Source organism: Stegodyphus dumicola, chromosome 8, assembly GCF_044657685.1.
Source record: "Stegodyphus dumicola isolate Sdum_Otavi_A_Nest chromosome 8, ASM4465768v1".
Lineage (NCBI taxonomy): Eukaryota > Metazoa > Arthropoda > Arachnida > Araneae > Eresidae > Stegodyphus > Stegodyphus dumicola.
In genome coordinates, this window is record NC_140775.1 from 182,497,493 (window position 1) to 182,523,237 (window position 25,745).

Below are 25,745 nucleotides of genomic sequence, written 5' to 3' on the forward strand. Positions count from 1 at the left end.
TAGTTTAAGTTGGTAGAAGACTTAGTCTGCAAACTGTCCATCAATCTTGAACTCGGTATATAATTACCAACTGCTAATCTTGCAATGAATTTTAAGTGATCGTCTCTGAGACTGTAACGATATGTTGTCTTTTACATTCATCATTGAAAATGCAGATTAATTCTCTTTGTTTAATACGCAAAAACAATGCGACAGTTCTACGCAAAAACAATTACTCTACGCATAAACAATGCGACAGTTCTATATTTCCCGTTCTACTGGGCCGATTCACGAAATTCAACTTGCTTTTTTCATGTCTCGAAAGGGTGACTTAGGATATGTTCTTAGATATATATATATAGCATTGTTCTAACATAGGTATTTTGACAAAAAATCGGTCTTCTTCTGACATGTCATACCAATGTTTTTCCATATTTCGATTGTACGACTCAAATTATGCCTAAGTATTAAATTTTGTAAAATTTGGTGCGAAATTTACGGAGAAATTCAAAACTTTATCTTGGCGTATTTTTTTTCAGTTTGCGCCAAGAATAATTTACTTGGCGAACTTCTTAATTTATAGCAGTATAATTTTTCTTTTCTGTTTTGCATTGCAGACGAGCGGGAAAAAAGTCATCTTTCATACTTTCAAGTAATTTTAATAAAGTGCGTAAACGACATTTGGAGTTATTATCGCTTAACATAAAAGAAGCCAAATTTCAAGACTCGTCAATATATTAATTCATGTATATCATAGAAAATTATGAATAAAACACTAATTTTTTGCAGGTGTGCCTAGAAATACATCTACTTTAAGAGAATGCTAAAACTTTTATAGGTTATAATATAAATATTTTCGAAAAATTTCAAAAATATTTAAAAATGCAAATTTTAAAAATAAATCATAAAGGGAGAATGATATTTGGATTAAGCCTAAATTTCAAATTCTGAAAGAATGAATCAAGTAAGTTTAATAAAAAAATAGATACTAATAAATATGTATCCAATTCAATTAACATTGAGGAGTTAAAACTTTGACAACTAGTTTCTCTAAAAACTACTCTCGCGTTTCTTACAAAACTTGGCATTTCGACATAATTTGAGTCGTAGAATCGAAATGTGGAAAGAAAATGGCATGTCCTTTCAGAAAAAGTCCGATTTCGTGTCAAAATAACTATGTTAGAATAATGTTATTGTTTCATAAGAATAAATTGAATTTAATTAAAAAATTAAATTTAAATACATATTTAATTAAATATTCTTTGCGCCATTGCTGCAAGGAATGAAATTTAAATTTAAACAAATTTAAATTCTTAACAAATACGTATAAAAGTAAAAAAATTTAATTCTAAAAAAAGGAAAAAAGCCAAAATGATTTAAAATAATTTAAAAAAATGTGCAAACATGTAAAAGATTTAATTCTCGAACTAATCTACAATATCATTTAAATTCAGAAGCATAAGCAAATCAAGTGCAAAATCTATCCATGAAAATAAATCTACTAATTTAATAAATTAAAATTAAATTAAACAATTTTTTTTAAAAAAATGCATATGTGAATGACCGTAGAGTAGGCAGGAGACAGACTTATCAAGGGGAAGTTAGCAACTTCCCCTTGATAGAATGATTGGAGAAACCTAACTCTCCAATCATTCAATTCGTGTTTCGTCATTCATGCAGGCAAGGGTAAAAGTCAAAACCAAAAGTAATTCCAATAAAGTGGTACCCTTAGAAATTAACATTTAAGTATTAACTTTTAAGAATTAAAGTTCAAAAAGGAAAGTCTTTTGAGTAACAAGCAAGTAAAGTCAAGAATTAAACTTTTTCTTAAAAAATTAGATTTTTTAAAAAATAATAAAAAAATCTAGAAACCAATGTATTTTAGAAATCCTTGTCTACAGAAACTTCCCCTACACGAATATGCATATCAATAAAAAGAAACTATAAAAGAACTATACATAATCCATATAAACCAATAAGAAACAAAAAGAACTAATTCACAATTTTTAAAAAACAAATATATATTTAAAAATATAATTTCACATTTAGAAAATACTTAGATACTACATAAAAATTTTTTTTAAAAATACTTAAAGCAAATAAATAGTAAGTTTTAATTCTAACTTACCTACTATATGAGTGTTGGGGTCTGCAAAAGTGTTGTGAAAGAGAAGTGTGGTGTGTTCTTCAAATGGAACAAAAAAATTGTACCACCCCCTTTTTTGTGTTTGCAGTGTACCTCCATTTTTAAACAACTCGTCAGAAATATTTTTGAAATTTTTTAATTCATTCTTTATAAACTGGGAAGATATTAACTTTGATTTGTTTTTGAAACTATTAACAAATCCAATCAATTCTAGTATTATTTGAGTTTTCCTTGCAGTTGTTAAGTTCAGTTCATTAAGATGGCTTGTTCTATGAACAACAAAATCTAAGTCCATCAACTAAACATCATCAAATTTCAACGTACGCTTTATCATTTGATTCCAAAATATGTTTTACCCGTTAGAGTAGGTCCGTGAATCTTCGCCAAATATATTCAGACTTTTGTTCTTGAATGAATCAAATAATGAATCACTGGCTTCCAGAAATGCGTTTTCTATCTTTTCTCCACCATTATACGTAAAGATACAAATGTTGCAGCCTTAGATATAGTACTGAGTTTAATAAAATAAAAATGATTTTTGTCCGATTAATCGCAATTTAAATTCTTTCTAACGCTTTCTTACGCAATTCGGTTAACGGAAAATCCGTATCAAAGCTTTTAAACTGTGCATGCTTTTAAAATGCCTTCTTTCATCGTTGCTCTTTTTTGGAAGTGTAACACATTTTTTTACACTTTTTTTTTGGAAGTATTCTGCTTGATTTATATAGCACATACATTTTGCATTCGCCATTGTAAAGAAAAACTTTTCTTCCCATTCTGTATTAAAATCGTATGTTTTTCTTTTCATGGCATGGTACCCCTCATTTTCGGCATGGTACCCCTCATTTAAGATATGACAGATTATTATTTTTACTACAGAAACAAGGGTAACAAAAAATTGTCAAGTTGAATGTTTGAAGAACTTTAGCGACTGCTAGACCATGGAGCATGGATGTATTCAATGCAGGTAACATACGTGAACCGATGAATCTGTAACCAACGCATCACCGTGCGCTTCCATTGAAGGTACATGTGTCGTCTACATATTCATCGAATCATTTGCTTAAGTAAACACAATCGCATCGATTGTGTCACATCCCTGGTGTTCCATAAATAAGTTTTTTTTAGCACAAGCTTCTTAGAAAAGATGGTCACCCCAAAATGTCTTCGTGGCCAAAATGTCGTCGATCGCGATCGACTTAATGCCCACCCCTGGATTATTCGATACATGGTCCATGAATCTCGTGTTCACTTACACATTTATGATAGCAGTCTTGAATGAGAAAAAGCCTTGTATGTTTGACGACTCTCGGAAAAGGCAAATTTAAAAAAAACATTAATATTCTAAAAGATAGTAGGGTTTATTAATTAGTACCTAGAAATATGAATACATATTTAGTATAAAATATAGCATGTACAAATAATAAAATTACAAACACTAATATACATAACTTTCTTGTTTCACGATGCCTGGTCATAATACCATTAAGAGAGCTGAACACAGGTAGATGGGGTAAAGATAAATCTCTTGTAAGTAGTGATGGGCAACGTCGGTACTTTCTTGTACCCGGTACGAGAGTAACAGGTACAGACAAGTGCCCGGTACGAGAGTAAAAGGTGCAGACAAGTACCCGGTACAAAATACCCGTTACTCAAGTAACCGTTACTTTGAAAAGTACCGGAAACCGATTTCAAGTACCGAGTACCCAAGTAACGATTTGGAGTACCGAAGTAACAAAATACCGGAGTAACGGTTTGCTGTACCGGAGTACCCTAGTAACGATTTGGAGTACCGAAGTACCCTAGTAACAATTTAGAGTACCGAAGTGCCCTAGTAACGATTTGGAGTAGAAATACGCAGCTGATAATTTTGCGCACTGAAGGAATTCTGCCAAATCACCACGTGTTTGATTTTATCTGTACGGAGTAAGATTTTGAATATCAGAAAACATGTCAACTACGGAAGTGTCTGAGGAGCAGGCCATTTATGGACACAAGGAGCGCATATCACCATTTCGCAAATACAAACAGATACTACTCCTTCGTACCAAAACCGAAGTGAGCTGAACCCTCATCAATCCTCCGGTAACGAATACCGAAATAACGAGAAGAGACGCATATTTTCGTTACAAAGTAGCGAATACCGAAAAGCACCCGTTTCGGTGCAGAAGTAACGAATACCGAAAAGTACCCGTTTCGGTACAGAAGTAACGAATACCGAAAAGCACCAGTTTCGATACAGAAGTAACGGATACCAAAAAGTACCCGTTTCGATACAGAAGTAACGGATACCAAAAAGTACCCGTTTCGATACAGAAGTAACGGATACCAAAAAGTACCCGTTTCGGGGCAGAAGTAACGAATACCAAAAAGTACCGATTTCGGTACTGAAGTAACGGGTACTTGGATGTACCGATTTTCAGTACCCGTTACAACTAAGTACCCGTAAGAAAATACCCGGTTCGGTAGTACCGACTCATCACTACTTGTAAGGTGCTTCCAGCATGAGCATTTCTGCGGTTTTTCCTATGTGTAACGGGAATACAAGCCAGTTTCTCTTTAAAATACCTCCACGAAGGCATTTCTACTTTTAGGCAGATAATCCTAGTGCAATTTCCCATGAATCAATAATCCCCTAATAGAATTCATAATGCCACGCATAATCAAATAACTAAAAGAATGAAATAACAACCAGTCTAAATCTCCAAATTAATGTAAATGAGTACCCCAGTGAAAGCTAAAAATTTCTGTCAAGTCTTTGTTAAAAAATACGAAGGAGATATTACATCATTATTGTAATCTATTGTACAAATCAAAAATTTCTTAGCATCTAACAATATTACAAAACCTATTCTAGATTCCGAAGATCTCTGGCCATAGTTTCGAACCAAAATTAAAAATAATTCCAGCAAGCTCCCGAAATACATGTCGCTAACTTCACCCCTTCTGTTTGGAGAATTTGGTTCTATCTGTAGCAATGCAAAGTTTTACTTTTTACCATTTTTATTTATTTTTAAGAATATCACGAATAAAATCTCCTAGCAACTGTACGTGGTCGAGACAAGCTCTCCAATAAATAAAAATACAAACAAATACAAGCATCTCCTATAACTGTGTCTCTGACGTAAAACGAAAATATTAAAAATTCCGTCCACGCCACCTATCCATATCGGGATTTACGATTAGATGGCTGTGGTCCCTTCCCCAGCCGTTATCATTCAATCAGATAACACCAGGGGGCGCTTCCCTCGTGCAGCCCCCCTCCCCAATATCTATATATCTATGGTCACCTCCGCATGATTCAAAAGTACGTGACTTCCTTCTTGGTTTCGGCTTTCCATAAATATTTTCACAGATACATTTACGATTTAAAACCATTGAGGAGATATATATGTATCCGGATTTAGTCTTTCCTTTTTTTTCATATGTATATTTGGGTTATATACGTTTATATTTTTATTCCGCGCACGGTGCCATTTTTTAAGATTTTCTGGAAGTTGTTCTTATGCAGATGGCTGAATGTATAGTCGAAAACTTTGGCTGAGAAGAATAGCCACGTCTATGTACTTTATTTTATATAACGTGCTGCATCGGCCAACACAAAAGAAGTAGAGAAAGGAGCAATTGTGCCCTAGACTGGTGCTTTCCAGTTTCTGAGCTGAAGATTTGTGGGCGATGGATTTATTTCCAGAGATATGGAAATCTAAATTGTCGCCCAGATTGCTTTTTCAGGCGCTTGAGAAATATTCTATGTTATCATAGGAAGTTATAGCATATTCCATACTAACATTCCTATTAGATTGGAATAAATTAATTCACGATGTGCGTTTGTTAATCTTTATACACATCGGATTTAAGAAAGTAAAGGTACAAATTCTCTTTTGACACCAGGGTTTCCCAAAGGGCTGAAATATTGACCCCCTGAGGGCTGATGAAATTTTAAAGGGGATTTATAGCGATCAAAGGATCGAGAGCCGAATATGCTCAGCGATTAGCCGGAATAATCCAAGATCTTAGTGATTACAAAAAATTATTAACAAATTTATAACTCAATATTTATTGATATAAAACTGCATCACGTCAAAAATAAATCATAAAATAAATGCTTTTTTTTCGATGGCTTGCACTAGCCATTATAGGCGTTGGCTACTACTTTAAGGCTGGAAGTAGTGGCACTTTATTACGGAGCTGCCTAACAAGTGAGACACCATTGCTTTCTTTGAAGGGACAAAGAACAGGAATGTCACTCCCAGTGTTCATTGCTATATATGTTTATTAGGATATAATGCTGATGTCATCTAATGATACGTATTGACTTGGTGAGTGCACCACAAAGGTAGTAACTCCTAAAATTTGTACCCACAACAGACTCAGCGCAGCGGAAGATATCTTACAGTAATCCCTCTGGGATAATCATTCGAGAAGCTCTAGCGAGACTTTTTATTTATTGATAGTAACAATAATGCTACAAAATCGTATAATTGACAGCTTCATTTTATAATCATTGAAAATAAATTAGTTAAATCCCTTGACAGGTGGTCTATTTGACCAACACATACGTTTATCAATCGAGGCTTTCGTGATGTGTCCATAACCAATAGGAGTGCTCTATCAATTGATCCTTTCAGGTTGTGGCCATAACCATTAAGAGTGTCCAGTTACTCTTCTTTACGTAGGCTCCACCAGACAAATTGTTTGTCCATTGAACACCTTCGAGTCCCGGGGTGGGAGCGGACCGCTCGGGACAACCATATTTGTTAACGGCTTTTGGGTGACTTACCTTGACTAGCCACTATAAGTAACCTACGTCTGCTCAGACCGTGGGACTCCACACAGAGACCTACTATGAAAGAAAAACAATTTACATAAGTTTCTTCTCCGAAACTTAAACTCGGCCCCTTCGGCAAGTGATAGAGTCACTAACCACTTTCCTGTTTGGCCGTGTTATCGAAGTAGGTACAAACAATAAAGTGCCATAAAAAGGCTGACACATATTCATTAACATACTAGAATGAAACTGTGCTGACTGGCTATACGACGGTTTCCGCAGTTTTCTTATTGTGCCGCCAAGATGGTATCGTCGTTAGGTCCATGTAGGACAAGTCCAAAATGAAAGGGCAGATGCACTTGCACAGAACCCTCCTCTACTTTCAATCAATGTCCCATTCCCAAAACCGTATGCGAAACATATGCTAAGAAAAATTATATTAAAGAAATGGCAAGCTGAATGGGAAAATGCAGAAGTAGGTAGAAGACTTTTTAACTTCTATAAAAACCCCACATATGATCCAATCTCATATAACTTCTTTATCACCATCTTTTTTTCTGGACATGGTCCTTTCCTCACGTACTAGTTTACACAAAATCTGAGCGACTCAGACAAGTGAGGAGATCCAGAGCACTTTGGTTTTAAGTACAAGCTAACAAAGAGCCAAACTGCAAAGAAAAGACACAAATTACGCCCGAGTCCTCAACGGGATCATCCTCAACGCACCCTCAGTTTGCAACAAAATATTTCCTTGATTATGAAGAAACTTTTTCTCATATAAAAGGGAAGACATATGTCAAGACGCTATCATGTCTGTTTAAATACCTTAAATTCCACAGTTTAAAAAAATAATGCAAGTTCATAAATGTTACAAATACCTGAAACAAGCTAAATGTGGCTGGCTTCTGATGCGGCCAACCGAACGCCCAGCAGGTACAGTAGTGCGGCGGAGCAATGTCTGTAAAAGTCACTGACAAAGGTCTGGTGCTCTGTCCACTCTTCTCTGTCCCTCATAGGAAGGTAACGATGGCCGCCTGTTAGGTGCCTCCACAATAACATGGCTACCACTTTCGTTCTTAGGAGTGGCCAATGTCAGCGAAAGAGTGTTATAAGTGGGATACTTATACTGCAGGCCACCTTCACAGGATGTCGGCAAAAACATAGTACAAGCTCCACAAGAGCCTCGAAGAAGGTTAGCATTACGCTTTTAAAATCTGTCGCTTGCTATTCAATATGCAAAACCTTCTGGTCTAAGCAAGTGTTGTCAAGAACCAAGCTGTTGGTAAATTTAAGAATTGTCACAATCTTATCAAAATTTATTACGTACATCTAAATAGTTGCGTTACATGAAAGCTTTTTTTTTCCTCTTCGGTGCTTTTACAGTTGTGCTAGATAAGTCTGAGTCCGATCGGGCCATATACAATGTGCATATAAATAAATATTAACAAATGATATTAACAGGCATTATATAAGCTTAATTTATGCACTTCATTTAAAATGAATGTAAATATTTTTAACACTAGAAAGACTGAAACTTAGTATATACCTATATTGCTCCAAAGCAGTCAAAATGACTGCTTTGGATTTTGAAAGAATAACTAATGTGTAAAGAGATTTGCTTAAAATTAGAGATTTGCTTTTTTATATTATTTACTTATTAGTAAGTATTAACAATAAAAAAATTACCTCACTCGGAAAAAATAATTTATGCATTATTTGTACATTTTAAGCAAATGGAAGTGGAAATCTTTTTATGTGTACATCTTCCGCAAACATACTTTTGACATTTTTCACATATATTACTGGCGTTGCTATTGTGGCAAAGTCGTACTTGACAAATTTTTCGTTTGTTAGAATATGTTGTATTTGATGATTTTGCAGTTGATCTTTGCGGGTCTTCATGTTTTGATGAATTTTTCTGCTCTGTAATCGGTGGAAAGCTGCTGCTAATTGAAACAGGAACTGTTTTCGTTGTATTTGTATTCCTGTCTCTTCTTTATAAAGGATCCAAGGATTTATAGCAGCTACAACTGCAACTTATCCTGTATATGCCCAAATCGATAATTTATCATGAACTTGTAGGTTATCATGTGACGCTAATAAAAAAAATATGAACTGTTATTCTAGTCCAGAGTCGAACTGGTCATATAAGAAATTTAATCAATTTAATAATAATAAAAGTCATTTCATTATTTAGAAGTTTCCTAGTAGACAAAATGACTGCTTTTGGGCAATACAGGTATAACATATATATATATATATATATATATGCTTTTTAATTACATATATATATATATGTAATTAAAAAGCTAGTAAGTATTGTGCAGTAAGACCTATTTGGTCTTAAAAATATTTTGCGCAGTATGCTGCAAAATTAAGGAAATAAGAAGAAGATAAATTGTACTGTGCTCGCCAAAAAGGTACCAGGATCTGTCGCTCCAAGAAATAGTTCAACACAGTATTTTTTTAAAAACAATGACATTGACGGGGGAAAAATTAGGTTACACGCGAAATAAAATGTGGAATATAAAACACAGTTAAAATTAATCGTTGGAAACAGGTGAATGGCAAAACATACACTAAAAACCCATCGATGTGATAAGTGAAATGTTAACACATATAAAAAACCGATCGATGGAGCAAGTTAAAACAAATAAAACAAATCAAAACACATGAAAACATAAAATTATAAAAATTATAAAGTGGTAAATGGTAAAATAGCTCAATTCGACTTTCAACCTGACTTTTCAAGGGAAATTTCAGTTAAACGTCGAACCAAGCTAACTCCATTACGAGTTTCGCCGAAACAGACAATTGAAGGAGGGGGAGGCAAGTACAATAATAAATAAGCGCATTTATATGCTGTACAAAAAGTCACAAAATTATAAGTAGCGTTGCCATTATATACATAATTGTTTTTAATTGAAACTGAAAAGAAGTCAAAATGACTTTCTTAGGCAATCTAGCGTTAATTCAATTAAAAAGCACTTCAAAGGTCTAAAATAAACAAGATTAATATTATTAAACCACTTTATTGCTGAACTGTAGATTAGTCTAATAAAATTATCCTTGTTCTAAAGGTTTAAAAATGCGTATAATAGGTAATTACTAAATTGAAATTAAATTTGCATGAGAATGATAATTTTTAAGGTTTTGAAAATATTAGACTAGAGAAATAAACATAAAAAATTAGCATATGAGTAATCAATGACAAAAACTTTAAAGATAAATAAAATAAGGTTTCACATTTTATTTTCCCTCCGAGATAATTCCTAGGTCGTGTTTTCTTTTCATATTTTATAGAGTAAAATTTCACCATAACCATAACTGACATTCCAATTAAACACAAATTATATCTATGAATGCAAAGAATTTAAATGTTTCATGCTGATTTCATTAAACAAATATTTTACTTTCCGATCTTTATGTCTTCATGAATACTGAATTTCCAGAGCACTTTTTTTAACGTAACACATAAACGATTTGTTATTTGTTGTTTCATTTACTCTTATTCGGGAACTAAAGGGAAAAAAAAAGCAAAGTTAATAATGCTGCATTAAATTTGCAGTTTAGGAAATACAATTTCTTAAAAGGGACGTCTAAATTTTAATTGCATTTATGCTTTCTGGATCTTAACGTGGGTTTTAGTGCGAAGGAAAAACAAGTCACTTTCAATTAAGCCTTAGGGTTAAACTAAAGACGGGTAATTACGATATTATTCATTAAAATCAATACAATCTGGGAACGTTCAGCGAAGAACAGAATCTAAAAAAATGAACACTTTGAATAAAATATACATCCAACATCCTCTATAGTTATTGCTACATGACGAGATTTTAATAGACACTGAATTATCAATTTTTTTTTTCAAATTCCCTTCGCATTTCGGGTAAAAATGCAAGAAAAAATGCATACATATATATCGCCAAGTTTGTTAATTACGAATTAAGAGGGTTGCCCGTTAATTGCTTTCCAAATGAATAAACACGCTAATTATTTAAAACGACTAATTAATAACATCCCTTTGAGGAGGAGAGCAAGGGACGTGGAGGAGAAAAAAATTTCTCGGAAAATGCGAGACTGAACAACGAGCGGAATTAAAATTTCCAGCCTTAATTGAAAACCGTTATTTGAATTATATAAATCTCTTAAAAATTAGAGGATGAGAAGGAAAAAAAAGACGCCTCGCATTTTTAGATTTTGCAAAGGAAAAGAAAAGGCTTATTCGGAGCATTGAGGAAAAAAAGAAATTTTTGTAATAAAGAATATATTTTAGAACAGAAAATCGCTCATTGGAAATTAAAAAGCTTCGTGATTGTTTAGAAAGTTAATAATAAAGCTAGCTGATCGCAGCATGCAGTAAAAAATAAACTTCTGATAGATTTATAATCTGTTTAAGGTACCATGAATTATTTAAAAGTAGGATTATTTTATTTAGTGATCTGTTTATTAATGGGAAAAACTGCTCACAGCGAGATATCAAGCGTAACAAAAGCAGTAACATATTAATGTGGTTAGTTTCGTTAATATTGTTAATTTGATTTTGCTGAAATAAAAATCAAATCCAGCAAATACAATAATAAATTGCTGAATTTCTTAACAAAGAAAGTTATAGAAAACAAAAGAATTGCAAATTAATGTGCAATAACGATACGTTCAAAGTATTTGATCAAAAACTGAAAAGCGTTTTTAGAAGCAAGTAATAAGTAAGAATTCATTTTAACCTTAACAGGGGAGGTGAAAAAGTTGAACATAACAGGGGACGGGCGGTCTCAGAGACCGCGCATTATAATAAATTTTTTTAAATCGTCTAATTAAAATATCATCATGATATTTTACTTCGATGTTCTTTGAACATTTTACTCTGAAAAGAAAATATGTTTTTACACTTTAAAGTGAAATTAAAGTTTTCCCAGAAAATTTCCCCATAGCCTCAAAATTTTCGATGAAAATCATATGCTGCACTAAATTCTATAAAACTAAAAATAAGAATGCATCTATTTTGAATTAACTATTTTATCTATATTAGTTAATATACTAAGCAAATTTTAACCGCAGAAAATTGTATGTAGCACAATACAGAAAAATTTTGACAGTACTTAAAATATCAGTATGTCACTGATTTTCTGATAGTAAACAATTTAGTTTTCGTCTTCTTTAGCACATTCATTACATAAATTTTGCGTGCATTCCAAACAAACAGGTTCTTGGCAAGATAAACTTAAATATACTGTCTTTCTTTTCTTGCTTGGGGGGCACAGACGACATGTTTTCCTTGATTTTGTTTTGCTTCTTTTGTGCACTGCTCCACATCCTTAGACTCAGCTTCTTTTCCTAAAATCCGCTTTTATCGTCAGGCGCAATTCTCGATTTATTCTTGGATTTTTCCCTCTCGTGTGTAGTAGTGGTTGGACTAATTCTCTCGCTAATTCTTTCGAAAACACCATTCTGGTCATAACAGGGTTTTGGTTATAACCTTGGTGCAAAATGTATGCGTTTACTGTACTCATATCTACTAACCGGTAGAAAAGAGCCATAGGCCAACGCGTTGTTCTCCTACTACAGGAATGGACAGAACATTTTTCATCTAAAGCATCAACACCACCTTTGATTCTGTTATAAAAACCAATTATTTCAGGTTTCTGTGTTTCCGAGTCTGTTTCTATCGAATGATGCTATGATGACATCAAAACCACCGCTCGCCTTTTTCGCAGAAATTTTCTTCACAGTCATCTTCTTCACTAAAATCACTTCCAACTTCGTCTAGAATTTTTTTGCAGTTCTTCTGCATAACGTGGATCAGAAGGATAAATGAATCTCCGCGGACCTAACTTCAGAGCCATGTGTTCACTACTGCCGAAAATTGTAACACTGAGAGGGAGGTGAGGTCTCACAGACCGAATTTCAACAGATATACTTGCCAAAGCATTCCGATAAGAAGGGGTCAGAAAGAAGGTCACGAAACGTGAAGCTAAGGGAAGAATCCATTCACTTGGACAAAGCATGCAATAGGGGTGATGGGAGGAACATGTGGCGCGGTCCGTCAGACCGCACGTCCCCTGTTACGGGTTAAGAATTTTACAAGGATGTCAAATAACACTAAATAAAGCAAATAATAATCTTCTCTCCATCAAGATGACATCTTTATAGAGACCAAACTGATTACATCATCCCGATGGTATACAGGGTGTTTCAGCAAATCGGTTACAAAATTTCAAGGGAGATAAAGTACACCTAAAGGATGGGAATAAAGCAAGTAAAAAGAAAGCAAGTTAAATCGTATTACTGCATTCTCAACAGCAGCTCTTAGTATATGAGGAGGAATGTTACGGTTGCATACGTCTTTCGATACCCTTGATAGAGTATTCGCTACTTTTATTTTATGTTCCAAACGCCAAAATGTTTTAATTAAAATAAATTTTTTTCACATCCATATACGATTTATTTATACTTCGTATTATTGTAACATGTACCTTCTAAAATTTTTTAGAGGAGAGGCTCATTTTAAACTCATCATTTTAATTTTATATATCTGGAAAATAATCCCTTTGGGCTTACACGTTTTAATTATTTGGGTTCATTGAAAATAAAATATAGTGAATGCACAGAAATTAAAGATTTGCACATGCCGAAAATGAAAAATATGAAATATGTATGGGTATTTATGCATGTGCTTGCAAAAAGCCCGTATCTGCCTTTAACAAAATACATAAATATTCATTAAATTATTTATAAATGTATTTGAAATGAATAATTTATTCATTTATAAACAACTGTGAAGAAATCTAATTATTAAATGTATCTAATTTATAATGATTATAAATGTTATCTAAATATATAATAACCTTAATATTGAATTGTAAAAATAAATTGAAATCCTGTTGGCAAATACGTTATAAAACTATTTAAGCAAGAATTGTTCGTACTGAAAAGTAATCTGTTAAAAGGCATTGTAAAGCAAATGCTATGAGCTGCGCACTTAAGAAAGTAATAAAGAGTTTTGGAATATGTATTATTGAAATGAAGGGTAAAAAAATCTGATAAGTATAATTACAAGAATCATTCCCCTTATTTTTTATAATAACTCAGTTACAAGTTTTAAATAATATTTAAAAAAATCCTTATTTTATTTCCTTTCAGAAATGTTCAGAGAAAGTTAAATACTATTTAAAGTATTTCGCTAATTTCTAATAATTCTCTAATTTAAAATGAACCGAATAGAGCATTAATTATAAATTGACTTACATTTTTCGATTTAAAAGATGCCTCAGAAACCAAAAAATGATGTCACATTTAAGAAAGTATTTTAGGAAGAAGCTCTATAAATAGAAAAGAAATAATGCATAATTTTAATATTAATAATACAATAAACTTTGATCTTAATTTTTGTACCTTAACCGAATCAAATCGAATTACCTTAATTTTTTTTTCTAATGTAATTAACGAAAACTTGCGAAAATATTTCATTCAAATTAAACCATTCTGAGAAAACTGTTCTGCGAAAAGTATAGCATTTACTTCTGTTCAGAATGAAATGTTGTTTAAAAATATGTGTTTTTCATACACTTAGGACTCTGAAGTGTTGTAGAAAAAGAAAATATATACATTTATATGTATATTTACGACACAATTACAACATATTTATATTTGATCGCTTTAAAACCCATTGAACTCAATGGTAAATTACCCAATGTTTTGGTCACCACGTAGGGATAGGCAGTGCTTCAGAGCAGGGTACGGGAGACACCTGTTTAGAGCTACTCCATTTTACTTCCTACCTCCATGATCATAACAGTCATTCATTCAAGCAACCATTTTCGTATGCTTTCTTTTTTCTGTATTCCAATTTACAAAACGAACAAATAGTGTTATATAGTGCCTTAGTTTTAAAATACCAGCTTGTGAAATTTGCTAGCAATGGAAGATTTTCTGCAAAAATGAAGAATTTTTTTCAAAATTTTTTAAACGGAACAACACAGAAAGGAGTTTCCCAGGCAGCCGCCTGTGTACGAAGCCGAGTCTCCGCTATTCTCGTTTTTATTTTTTATTTTTTTAAAGCAGAAACAAATCGCTGTGTACTTTAGGACAATGGCACAAAAAATTACAGAAGATTTCAAGAATGAAAATGTTTTCATTCTGATGTATTCCGTAATCCGTATTTAATAATTTAAAATTGCCAAGGTGTGTTTTCTTTTCATATGCTAATAATGTTTACCGGCTTACTATAAATGTTGATAATTTAGCGACCTTTTTTAAAAAAAAGGTTAAAAAACCGTGAAATTGCATCCAATAAGTAACTTTCACCTTTCCATCTGTAAAAAATCGCCAAATTGTGCCAAGGTAGTTGCGTTAATACTTGAATATCGAACGTATAGTATTTTTCCTTAAAATGTACTATCAAAAGAAAATGCACTCTTTGGCAAAAACATCGAAGCACACCAAGAGGGGCTTTTGTAATCGTGACGAAATTTGGTATGCAAAAACATCTTGATCGAACAGGCAAATGATCAAAGTTTCAAGGCAAATGAACAGGAATTGCGATCATAGCGCGCATTTCTATTGCGCAATTCGAAAAGTATAAAACCAGTAACAGAGGCGGAAAATTTTTCTTTTTTGTTCCTGCCATTAAAATTCCGTAAAGAAGCAACTAAAGATGCGATTACGATGATATCGAAAAACCTTACAGACAACTAAACGACTTCGATCCAGGTCGCATTGTAGGATTGCGTGAAGCTGGGGGGTCATACCGAGCAATAGGCCGCCACCTGCAGCGTACAGACATTGCTGTGCAAATATGTTGACAGCAATAGTTGCTACAAGGAAATTTCCAACGAAATGAAGGCTCTGGAAGGCGAAGGAGCACAAATGCGAGGCAAGATAGATGATCGTCAACTAGGCCCGAACCGCCCCAACGGTATCATTGTCGACTATTATTTTAGTTGCAATCGGCCGCAACAAACATACATAAATATATATATCTACTCTGTGACCAGGTTCCGTAATCACAGTTTCTTTACTCTTATATGTTTGTAAATTGTGCATTTTTTGCTTTAAAAATGATTGAATTATGTTGTTCTTATCTTCCGGTTAAGGTTTTTATGCCTTTAGGAAATCTGCAAGCAATATTTGTAGAATTACCAACAATGTAAAAGCTGTTTAAGGGCGGTTAAGACTATTTTTTAAATAACATGACGGACATGTTTGTTTACATTTGAAACAGCAGAATAGTAGATTTGTTGCCAATCTAGAGAGACTAAGCTTCGCAACAACAAAGATAACGCCTTCATTCATTATTGCGAATTAAATCATACTTAAAACTTTCTGAAATTTTTTCAAGGAAATACGTGTTTAAGATTTACTTTGTAAATTTTAATATAGATATTTTGAGTTTTTATGTATTTTTGCCTTGTCGCAAAGTGAGAACTGAATTAATCGAATGAGAAATACTCAAGCGTCTGTAAAAAACTGCTTCTTTTTTTGTTTTGTATGCTTTTTTTCTTTTATACATCGTTCTAGATATATTATAGTATTTGAATAGAACATATGGCAGCGATTAGATAATTCTTCAAATTATATAAATTTTGTGCATTCTGAATTATAATATGAACGAAATACAACCCTGTTAAATGAACCTAGCGCCAGAGTGTCGCTATGATAAACAAATATAGCGAATTTTAAAGAGTGCATTTATTCTATTGTGGTCTATGCACTATCGACGAAGTAGATTTAATTCAATCCAATAAGTTTAAATGAAATGCAAGAAACAAATGCGTATAATTTCACATTCCGTAGAAGGAAGTCATGTGGTGTACACATCAGATTTTTAAGAAAAGAATTTAGATAGGTTCACTAAATACATTTACGTAAGGAAAATTACAAAAGTAAAATTTAATATTTACCTGAAGGCTAGAATTATATAAAAATGCACCTAAATATTGAAAAAACTAATTTTGAGGAAAACGTAAAAAACGACAAAAATCGCTCTATCAATCACATTTTAAAATATTTCTTAACTTTCTTGCTCCATAGTGATTGTTGTCATAACCACTCTGCAGCTTCAAGTTTCATTTTATTTTGACTTTTAATGATTCTTTCTTAAGAAGCGATTTTATAAATCATTTTTTCACTTTAAGAATGGAATTTGGGGATTTTTTTAAAATCCTTATATGTATTTATAATACACCTGTGTTAATCTCTGAAATTTTCAGCATTTCATTCAATTTCCACAAAAGTAACCTCTTTAAAATATACTAATAACTACTATATCCCTTTCCAGTTTTCCCCAACAAACATTTTCAGAAGCTTCGGGTTTGTCTTTGGAAATATTCCTTCAAGTTCAAAGCTCTGAAACGCACTTAACAATAAACGCAATTCTGAACAAAAATGCGACCATTGTTGCGCATAAATACAGCATAATAACTGCGAATTGTATTGACAAGTCCCAGTTAAAGGCAATTTAAAACAAAGGAAAGGAAAGGGTTAAAAACTCTCTCTTAGAAATAGGTGATTGTAGCTCTTAATCTTAATCATTCTTTTATCTTAATTTACTAGCATTAGGTATTACAAACCTAAACATGTTTTATATATATAATAATAATTTTTGTACTAATCGATTATTAAGTATATTGAGTATATCCTTTGAGAAAGGTAGTTGAATGAAGTAACTTACAAGATTTAAAAATGAATCATGATTTTTTTTAAATGAAACATTAAATATGAATCATGAAAAATTCAAAGTGGAAGCTTTTAAGAAATGAAAAAGTATTCAACAAACCAAGTAAATGTCGTCACTGATCGGAAATTGGTTGACTTTTCAAGGGAAACAAACTAACCTCCCCGATCAATTAACAATAGTTAATAAAACTGTTTCGTCTTTTACTCATGTAAGAATTATGAAGTCAAACTGGTATAAGTCCAGTAGGTAGATTTTAATCGAGATGAATTTAAGTTAATGTGCTATATAGAATTCATTATGAAAGTGGCAGTTCCGTTCAGTTTAAATTTTCTTTAATATCGTGAGATATTATTGTTAGATTAGTATTATTTTTTTACTTGAGTAAAGTGTCCCCCGACACCCTTGCTTTTAATCACGTTAATTCAAAGTAATCTTTATAAACATAATAAACAGAATGCAATCTTTAAAAACAATTATTAAATATAAAAGTTGAAAAATATTTACCGAAAATAAGAAGGTAGAATAAAATGTACATAATACACTTAAATAAATGGCCAGTATATACGTAAGTGTATATATGTTACGGTGAAACATCGAAATCTGGAGAATGTCGACTTTCACCGGTGAATGTCAACATTCACATAGTATCTTGGTGTATGTCCGAAATATTTTCCAAATACTCTTATTTCTGATTTACACCGGTCAATGTCGACATTCACCATGTACTAATGGTGAATGTTGAACATATAACAATATTATATTTTCTTCTCCGTAATTCAATCACGAATAAACGCACTTGACACTTGAAATAAGAACTTAAGAACATGAGAACCTAAAACACACAATACATTCAAAATGAGAAAGGAAAATAATAGAAGTTAAATACTTAATTAATTATACAGTACGTTCTAAATGAGAAAATAAAATAACAGTAATAAAAAACTTACTAAATTATGCGATTCAAATCTTATTTATTGCAACAACTTAAACTATTATGGCACTTTATGACCTCTCTTTTCGACTTTCACCACAGCATATCTGTGATTGTCGACATACACCGGTGAGAGTCCGAATATAGTACAAGAATGTAATGAAATATTCGGTCTTTCACCGACGTATTGGTGAATGTTGATATTCTTCGGTGAAAGTCGACATTCTCCAATTTCGGTCTTTCACGGTAACATATATATGGAATCAGCAATACACCATTTTTTAAAATCGAATTGAAAAACTGATGTATGGAAGATTAATTTTGTCTTACTCCCCATAAGATATGGTAAAATCCCCTTTCTCGCAATAATCGGCAGATCTAATAGTATACATATATCTTGTGGAAGCATTTGAAGAGTATGATATGTTCGGCCATTACCCCAAACATTTATAAAAAGAATTAAAAACAATTACATCTATTTTGCCGCAGTTCATGAACTCAGGCGAATACGAAGCCTACAATTCAATCTCCGAATTCTACCTTGAAATTAGCCGAAATAGCGGCTAATTTCAGGGTGCAATACAGTGATTTTTCACGGCCTATTAACTATATTGATCTTACGAAGCACCATTTTTAACTCACTATTGTAAAATTCCCACTATTTTCCTTGTGATAAGCAACAAAAATAATAATGAATAAAATTACGTAGCTGTCTAAGTAGTTAAGCAGTTTTGCTCTGCTTGTTTTATAATGACTGACGTAGAGGTCGTTTTATTAAATCCCTCCTATTAGCTCACATTCTCCCTATATCTTGTTCAAATTTTCAGTCACCACTCAAGTTCAAATTTTCACTCACCACTCAAGTTCTTTTCATTTTTTTTCCTTTTAATTTGTAGAGGATGACATTTGATGTTAATACAGTTTTTTCACATATTAAAGTCAATTCCTACTTATTTATTCCTGTTTATCGGAACTAAAGATATGCTGTTTTACTTATAAATAATGACAAATAAGAAACAAACTGCAAATTTTCTATATTACAGTTTGGTTAATGGTGCGATTGGATTCATCACTGAAATTCACTGGCCTAATTTCCACCGCGCGCAAATGTATAAACAAGACACTGTGAACTCCATCAGTCACTGTGAACTTTGGTAATAATAGTGTTCACAAGGAAAAAAAAGTCCAGCCAATATCAATGCAATTCCCCGCCAAACGTAGCCACGGTACTGCTTAACGAAGAATGCTGCCATTAATAATACTATCATAGGCAACAACACTGCATAAGATGCAAGGTAACACTGTATATTATGCAGTAATATATCTAGGACGAAACCTCTTCGCAGCAGATCAAGCATATGTCACCTTGAGTCGTGTGAAATCATTAGATGGAATATTAATTGAAGAACTGGGCTGTTCGAAACTGACTGGAAAGGATCATTGCAATAATGGATGGGTAGAATAAGGTTGACGTAAGTAGGAATTGACGTAAGTAGGATTTTTTTTTTTTTTTTTTTTTTTTATATTACTAGTTTCAGAGATGAAGACTAGGCTTTCGATTCACGATAAACATCGCTACTTAAATGCGCAAAAAATTACTAATTTTTCTTAAATGGTACAATTTCTTTGCCTCATATTTGTATAACTAATATTATTGTATCCATTTCTATTGAAGAAGCATGTAATCTCTTTTCCCATTTAGAAGCTATTCTTCCTTTCTTTTATATAATTCCAACAGTTGAAAAATGGGAGCTTTAGATGCAGTTCTTCTAAGGGTGGGGGGAAAAACATCCCTCAGGTGATATCGCTGAGGAAAATCCCCCCCCCCATTATATGCTGCCTGAAGTTCAACTCCTTCTAGCACCCGATAATCACAATCACGGATCCCCAATAAAATAAACAGCAAAATAAAAACATCACAACTCGAGTCATCGGAATCCATGCCGCCGACGCCTTTAAAGTTTTTTTTTTCATTCTTCCACCATTTTCTCTTCCCTACAGCGTCGCTCTCACAAATGGCCGAGCGCCTTTGCGAACACGGCAGAAAAATTCCATCCTGAATATAATCCCCATCGGAGTGAGGAACAGAAACAGCGCCTTACGAAGGCGAAAGATCGCACCGCCGCCACCACCACACAAATGGGCATTCAGTGTCTGAGCGCCATCGACAATGGGGCTAGGGCCTGACAGCCGCCGAACATACACGATATTGCTCTTTGTATGGTAATTAGTCTAATGGAATTCACTGTTTCACCACTATAAGCCCAAATGGAATTTTAACGTTTCTCGCCCTTTCGTTCGCTTATGCCGGCTGCTGTCTTTTGGTGGCGTGGCTCCGACGGCAGAAAAGGTTTTCTCTGGATGGTGGTGGTGGAATGGAAGGTGGCAAGGGGGTACAGGAGATCGGCGGCTTCTTTAACTCCTCCGTCGCTGGTATTTTGCATCGAAACATTTTCGCTTGTCAGCTGCGTTGACAGGGTTGCATTCTTGTAAATCTGTCGCCAAGGTGACGCCAAAGTTTTTTCTCTCTCGTCTTAAAGATTTCTCGAAATGTACTTTACATCTAATTAGGGGGATTTTCTTATTTAGCGACTCGCAAAACAAAAGTTCTGCTGCAACTGGAACGTGACTTTCCTTGCTTGCATATTTCACAGCAATGGTTGCAAAATAATCTTCGTTTAGCTCCTAGAGTGTCATGTTGATCATACACCGGAGAGAAGCATGCGTAACGTATCATATTTGTCACAGGTGCAAAATTTTAAATATTTCCCGTCATTTATGATTATACTTTATAAAACATGATATCGCCGTTGTACCAAAAGCTTGTGTACTTAAAACGTGATATACCTAAAGCTATATCTTTTTCAAACGAGTTACTGTACAGAAAGCTACATGCTTTCGGAGACGTGATATCATTACTGTCTTAAAAACTGTTACGTTTTTTTTAAAACGTGATATTATTCATTCACCAATGGTTGTATGCTTGTCCTTCAAACGATGTATCATTACGGCATCAAACGTTGCATGCTTTCTGAAACAGGTCATCATTACTGTACCAAAAACAATATATTTATTAAAACTTTGCTGCACCAAAAACTATATGCTTTTTGAAAGTGGCATTGTGCACCAAAAGTTATATATTTTTCGTAACTTCATATCATTACTGTACCCAAAAGCTATCTTTTAGCTTCTTGAGCTATGATATTATCGCTGTGTTAAAAGCTAAAGATATTACACTTTTCTAAAATATAGCTCCACTATTGCAAAATATTTTTCCTCTTTAACAGAATCTGTTTTATATTTCTCACATTGTCATAAAATAACGGTACATAGAGTCATCGAATTTTGAATAACGTAATCCTCCAACGAATATGAGCATGTGGAAGACCAAATTTGAAATTTGAAATTTGTTTTATGATCGATTTCCTATTTTTTAAAACTTTGACGAATTTTTGATTAACAAACTCAAGGATTTCAAAGCGAGCAATGGCAACGTTGTGCAGAAAAAACATTTTTATCTCCAGCGCGTGAGTCTCTGTATCGGAAATTCTAAAGATATGCTCGTTTTAAAACTATTTTGCGATATTGCTGTTGCACTGGATCTTATGGTTTAAGTGCGAGGAACATGATATTTAATAAAGAAAGGTAACACACAAAATGTTAAAAACGCCCCTTTGGAAGTAATTTAAAATCTGAAACATTTCAGATTTTTTTTTTTTTTTTTTTTTTTTTAATCCAGTGGCGGGCCGTCAGCCAACTTCGGCTTGGCAACTACTGAGGCCAAAGGTGGTGGTCCCTTTATTATGACTAATAGGTGGGCCAACTTTGCTCTCCTATGAAAGAACGGACACTTACAACCATGCCTTCTCCGAGGTTCGAACCCGAGCCCTTTCGTACCGCAGTAGGGCTCCCTAAACACTATATAGTTTGAGTTGGTTTGGTTTACTTAATTATGGCAAAGCACACTAAGGCTATCTGTCTAAGGGGAGGATGCCTTCGTGGAGGACTTTCTAAGGGAAACTGGCTCGTATACACCTATATAGTCTGGGAGGCGCTTCTATACAAGTAAAACCGTGCAATTCTTCATAAGATATCTCTACGTAGACCTGAACTCATGATAAAAATCAACAACAACAAAATAAATAAATAAATAAATAAATAAAATCTGAAAGGTTTCAGATATAAAATTACGTCTAAAGGGGGCTTTTTTTTAACGTTTCGCGTGTTATCTTTATTTATTAAACATCATGTTCTTTGCACTTAAAGCATAAAATTCAGTTTAATAGCAATGTCGCAAAATAATTTTAAAATGAGCCTATCTTTAGAATTTCCGATGCACAGCCCTACGCGCTGGAGAATTTTTTTTTTTCCTGTACAACGTTGCCATTGCTCATTGTAAAATCCTTGAGTTTATTAATCAAAAATTCGTTAAAGTTTTACAAAATATGAAATCGATCATAAAACAAATTCCAAATTTCAAATTTGGTCTTCCACATGCCCATATTCGTAAGAGAATAACGTCAGTCAAAATTCGATGGCTCTATGTACTATTCCTTTATCACAATGCGAGAAATAGACATACATTTTTGCAGATTTTTCATTGTTTAATTTCTTCAAATATAATGCAGGACTCTAACATTTGGTGGCAACAGTTTAAAAGGTGATTCGCAGTTTATAGTGATTCAACGCAAAATCGCAAAACTAAAACAATAGTCCTTCAGGGACAAAGCCCCTTTGGACTAATAATATAAGTATTTCCCTTTTTTATCCTTTCATGCTCTGTTATTAGCCCTTTTAACAGTAATATTAACTTTTTCTATTGAACTCACTATATGATTTCCACATCTTTATCAAGTAATTAATCTTTCCGGAATAATTAGGTTATTATAAAGATTATGTTCGAGGCAACAAATTTAAATTTTCATAAAAATTTAGAAATTCTTAGTAGCAAACAATTTTTTTAAAAAGTATCATATTACTTATTTTGCATATAAAGTGAAATAAGTAATATCACAGATACATATTTCTAACATGCTATCATATTACTTATTTCACATATGTGTCATTTGTTTCTCACCTTTCACGCTACATATTATATATTGTTTGCGGGATATGTAAGACTGTCTGGTCTGAATTACTCTTTCAAAGAAATTAATAAATATGTGTAAAAGCATATGTACTTCACAACTGGTAAAAGAGAATAACATATTTAATAAATACATCATGCTCAGCATGAAAAATATTCAATTCGGCTGCCTTACAAAGCCGTTTTATAAACCTGGATATTTTATTTTGATGAAATAGACAATCAAGTTTAAGATCGGATTTTTAATGGACGTTTTGGCTAGATATTGTCTACTCTTTATTTCTGCATCTTTAAAGATATTTTTTTTAAATTTCAGTTCGTGTTAAAGACAGATGGTCATCTATCATGATGAAACAATACTTTCTTGATATTCACCCATCGTGACCGTTTTTTGATCCATTCTGAGTTTAGACGGCAAAGTTTCTCACTATAAACTTCTTAATGAATCGTTTGATTTGGTTCTAACAGTTCAAAACGACCTGAATGTGATAAAACTCCTTTTTGATATGCTGCTTTTTCCAACTTTAAATATTTTAAACCATTTCTGGGTAGTTCTTACACTAATAGTGTGTTCACCACGTACACTATTAATTTTTATCGCTGCAAACCTGGCAGATTCACAACACGAAAATAAAGAATGTAGCACAGCACGTTTGCACTGATTATCTATATCCATCTTCTATGGGTACTAATATGTGTTCAATATTTAGGAGTTGGTGATTAACTGAATATTATGTTAGTTAAACCATGACATGTTTCAACAGGTTCAAAATTACACTCATGTTCATAAATTAAGGACAATGCAAAATCAGGCAAAGGAAGAGTTAGAAGCAAAACAAATTTGACTTACTTGTAAAGCTTAATTATTAAACAAAAGGTAAAGAGCAAAAAAAGATACTGTACGTTTGATATTATTAAAAAATTGCGATTTTTTCTCCCTGGAGCAAATTACAAAAAAAAACTATTTACAGAAAACCAATATTACATGGTTGGTATGATTGTTAATACATTGTATGTCTCCCAGACGATGCAATACAGTCCGTACAACGCCTGGGCATGCTGAGTATCAAATTATCGATCTGATCTTGGGGAATATTACACCACTCAAAACGCAATGCTCTCCGAAGTTCCGGTAGACATGTAGGAGGATGTTGACGAGCTGCAACTCGTTGGACAAGCATATCCCACACGTGCTCTATTGCATTCAAGTACGGTGAGAATGCTGGCCAGTCCATGCGGATGATATCCTCCGATTGAAGCCATTCGCTTACGATGTTTTCACGGTGATGACGGGCGTTGTCATGCATAAACACAAATTCTGCGCCCATGGCCGCCGAAACAAACCTACATGCTGTTCCAGAATGACGTCCCGATAGATTTGGCTTGTCATGGTTCCAATTTGAACATGCAGGTCAGTTCTGGAACCCAGAATATTTCCACCCGAAACGAGCACTCCTGCACTACCGTAACGGTGTCGTTCAATGATGTTTTCTTGGTGGTGACGGGTACCTGGAGCTCTCCATATGAAAGTCCGGCGAGAATCAGACTTCAAGCTGAACCTGGACTCGTCGGAAAACATCACACAAGGCCACTGTTGCGGTGTCCACAATGCATGCTCTCTACTCCAGGCTAACCGCAGGCGACAGTGAGTTGCAGTAAGTGGAACGCGTCTGACAGGTCTACGAGCATATAGACCAATCTGCCCTAAGCGTCTGTACACCGTCTGCCTTGAAATTGTCGTACCAGTGGCTGAAGAGAGCTGACGAAACAGGTCTGAGGCTGTGCTCCGCCTGTTTCTTTTGGCAGTAACTGCCAAATACCGGTCCTCATTCAGCGTTGTATATCTGGGCCGACCTGTGCTGTAATGTCTGCTCACATTACCATCATCTTGGAATCGTTGCCAAAGCCTGGAGATGACGCTCTGGGCAATTCCAAGTTCGTCCGATACTTCCAGTTGGGTACGCCCACATTCCAGACGGCCGATAATTCTACCACGTAAAAAATCATCCAAATGCGTCCTTTGTGTCATAACTATTCAGTTATTGCACTGAAATGCTTATAAATCGCCTGCGAACAATTTTACTTCTTTGCCTGTATTCCTTATATATCACTCTCTTACACTGTCGTCATTGGGACGTACCATCGGTGTCATCTGGTTAC